Genomic DNA, 3936 nt, shown 5'->3' on the forward strand with positions numbered 1-3936 from the left:
CCTTGTCGCTGTGAATCTTGTCCTCTTTGTGCATCTTCCTACAAACTGTTATTTCCTGCAAGTTGACCAATTGCAGGAAGCAGCAAGTACATAAACTCCCCACAAGCCTTTGGGTTTCTGTAGCAGTGGTTAGTTTCTAAAGAATTTGAAAATTCTAGACTTGAGAAGCATGCTCAGGCTTCTCTGTGGAGTGGGACCAGCACAGTAAGTGAGATCTACTACAGGTTACCATTTTTTGCCTTTCTCCCTCCCCCCTTCCTAATTGTATCTCTCTGCATGGAGGAATTTTGAGGCTGATAGTGAAACAGGGCTGGTGCTCTAGAGTACAAGATCCAGTTTTTCACCATCAGCTCCCACATAAATTTTAGTTTATTAAGACAAATGTAAGTACATTACAATTTTGTACTTTAGAGGAAATTTTAAATTGTTGCAAAGATGAGTTGGTCCTATGTGAGTGGCAGATACTGAAGAGAGTGGTTAGGTATTTACTGAACTGCTGTCAGATCTCTGCTGACCCTGCAAGGCTTTAGTCATGCAGTAGCCAAGCGAGATATGCCACATAACAGGACTGGGAGCACATAAATACTACACAACTAGTTAGTATTATCAGGGAGAATTTCAAGAAGGGAAATTCCCAGATCTCTGGATAAGGTTTAGCCTCTGCAAGTTCTTTCCTGGATGAATATTTGAGTATATGAAATCGTACAGCTGTTCTCATGCGGTAGGTTGGCAGTGGGTCTGGGCTGTTTTACAGCACTGTAATGCTGTAAAACAGAGCTGGTGTCTTCATTGCATTTCACTTCTGGGAAATGGGCTAAAGTTGAGCTGTTGCAGATCCTTGGGTCTGAGCCCATCTTTGTGTGTGACAGATGCATCACTGGTAGATCTATAGTTGCCTGTAGCAAACTGCATCAGATGTTCCAGCCTCTTCCACCCACTTGTCAATGTGACTAACGATTTAAATATCACAGTACTCACGTGAGCATTCCTAAGTAAGGTATATCTTTGTGTATTCCCCCTCCTGCTCTGCCAGCGTAGGCTGCACCCTGCGCAGAGTGCCCACCGCAGCTGCTGTTTGTGTGGATGTGTGAGGGAATGAGCATTTTACACACTGTTGCTCATTTTTTACAAGCTGCTCAGGTATGTGAGAAGTAACCCAAGTGAACAACATCTGTGTAGCACATCAGAGACATTTGACTCAACCTAGTTTGGCAACTGGTTGTTAAGATCATGAGGGGATTCCTGCCTGTAATTTCACAGGATCCTGTGGCAGAGGTTTGGGAAAGTGTGCCCTCTTTACCCCCTCCAGTTCATGTGATACATTTCTCTCATATCTTTAGTTGTGTCCCTCTTGCTGTACTTGTCTTTCAGATGCGTGAGATGGCCATGCCTCTAGTGAACAAAGTCTTTGGGAAATGAACTTCCCTTATGTTGAAGGTGGCTTGTTGGGAAAGAGACACCACAAACCTGAAATGGAGAAATCTTTCAGAGGGAAAAAAAAGTTGGGTCTGGTGAAGACTGCAGGAGTTCAGCATTGATAGTTTTTTTTCTGCTGCCCCTTCTTCAAGTGAAAAATTTGTCAGGCTTGTGCTTTTTCTGTTGTTCCTCTCCCAAATCATCAGTGGTGGTGGTATGGTGGGTCTGGCAGGCCACCTTTCTCTGAGGAGGGTGGAAGGAGAAAAGCATTTAGAAAAACTGCCTGTTAGCTTTTCTTGGACCTTTCTGTACACCTGAAACAGGTGAGGCCAAGCTTTTGCTGCAGCACTAAAACACTTGTATTTGCCCAGCAGTGTTTGTAGGAAGCCTGTTTTGCTTTGCACTGGAAGTCTATTGCACTGGCAGGAGCTAGGAGTTGCTCTGTTTCACCTGCAGCTGAAGTGACTTAAACTTTCTGCAAAATGGTAGTAACAGATTCCTGATGCTCCTTCTGTTGCCAGAGGTCTATGTGGTTTATCACCTTGAACTCAGTGCATTAGCTTTGGCACTTACAGCTCACTGACACACCCTTAATTTCCTTCCATAGCTGGTACTCTCAAGGTACCTTTCTCCTGAGTTTTTAAATCAGTTGCATTATGTGATCTTTGTATAAACTGCACCAAAATGTTCTGTTGAAATTGTAATGATATTAACTTGTTTTTTCTTGGTTATTTGGTGGATGCTGTTCCTGCAGCTGCCATGTAGATGAGGCAAGCTGAGGGGAGGGTGTGCTTGTGTTTTCCAGCTATATCCCATGGCAGCTCTGGTCTCATCTGCTGCAGGGTTTTACCCTCTAGCATTTTCTCACCCATACCAGCTGCTTGGGCTTTTATTTCCATCAAATATACTTTCTTTGGAGATCTTTGGAGTAAGGCAGATGCTTGCTATGATTTGGTTTAAATGACAGTTTTCCTACCCTTACCTAAATTCATCCTTCAGTACTGATTTTGCAGGAGGCAGAATGGCACATTGCCTCTCATCAGTCTGATTTCTTTAAATGCTTGAGTAAAAAACACAGTGTAAAGTCGGGTATATATTCTTCAGTCATATTCCAGCAAAACTGAATGGGCAGTGGCTGCTACTTCCCTTATGGGCATCTTGCTGTGAGAATTACTGCCTGTAATTCTTTTTAAAGCATAGTAAAGGCAATGCTGTGGGGCAGCTAAACCTGATTGTAGCTACTACTGTGAGCATTTTATAGAAGAATTTGTATGGTACTGTAGTTAATAATGGACAAGATAGCTCTATTGTTCAAATAGGAAAAATAAAGATTGGCTTTTTCAATTAGTATTGTATTCTGATTTTCTACAACTGTTCCAGATTCCTTAATCCCATTTTCATGAGATTTTGTCACCTGTTTTGTTTTTTTTTTTAAATTACTACTCTTTACCAGATGACGTTTTGCCACGTACTCTCCTTGAAATGGAGGGAGCGAATGTTCCTTAGCAGAACACATCTGACCTTTTTTCATCCATTCCTGCAAGCTCCTTTATTATAAAACTGACATGCTGTCTTTGCTGCTTGTAAGGACATCATCTTTGTATGGAAATAGTTATAATGCACAGTAAATAAATGTTGATGTATAAGTTACTTGCTTACAAATAGGTGCGTATAATGCTGAGCAGCTCCTCACCACATTGCAAGGAGCCCTGCTTGTTTTGTTTCATGCTCTGAGCATCTTCCTGCGGTAGTGAGATAAGAGCTAACAGGGCCTTGTCGTGCCTGGTTTTAGGGATTTGTGCTTCAGCTCCTGATGTCTCCTGTAAGTGTTGATCATCTGTCTTGAAGTGAATGTTCATCATTCAACTTCGCTTTCCTGCCTATGGTTGTGACTGCTGAACTTTGAAAACAGAACACTGAAATGATGGTGTGCATAATCTATGAAGAAAATAAATCACTTTTCTAAGATTAAGGTTGCTAATACTTCTTTATGACAGAGAAGTTATTGCAGCTCCAAAGCTAAAATATTTATGAAGCTCTCTGTTTATTTGTTGGTCAGAGAGAGAATCCATGAACTGTGAGTGGCATGGAGAAGAACACCACTGCATTTTATTAATGGTGTGAAATGTGTACCCACTGCAGGTGCCCTCACCTCTCCAGTAGAGCTTTGTCCACGGGATACAGTCGTGGTGTTTATCCGTGTGTGTGTGCTCCCTTGTGCCAACTATTTTTCAGTAATGTATATTATGTGTAGCACAGTTAAGCAAACACAAAAAATATCATCTGTACAATAAGAAACAGTAATTACTTTTTTGATATAAATCAGTTACTTCAGACAGCTTTTTATTACTAAAAGCTTTGTAAGAAAATAACTATGAACACCTGACTCCTTGGGCACTGAAGCCGCCTCCAGCCGCGCTTCCGTGCGCTCCGGGTCCCCTGCGGGCGGGGCGGGGGCCCGGCCCGGCGGGGCGGGAGCGCGGAGGTCGCGGCGGCCGCGGGAAGCGGTTCCGGGTCGTC

The sequence above is a fragment of the Corapipo altera genome, unplaced genomic scaffold, assembly GCF_003945725.1.
Source record: "Corapipo altera isolate COAL_440 unplaced genomic scaffold, ASM394572v1 23, whole genome shotgun sequence".
In the NCBI taxonomy this organism is placed as follows: Eukaryota; Metazoa; Chordata; class Aves; order Passeriformes; family Pipridae; genus Corapipo; species Corapipo altera.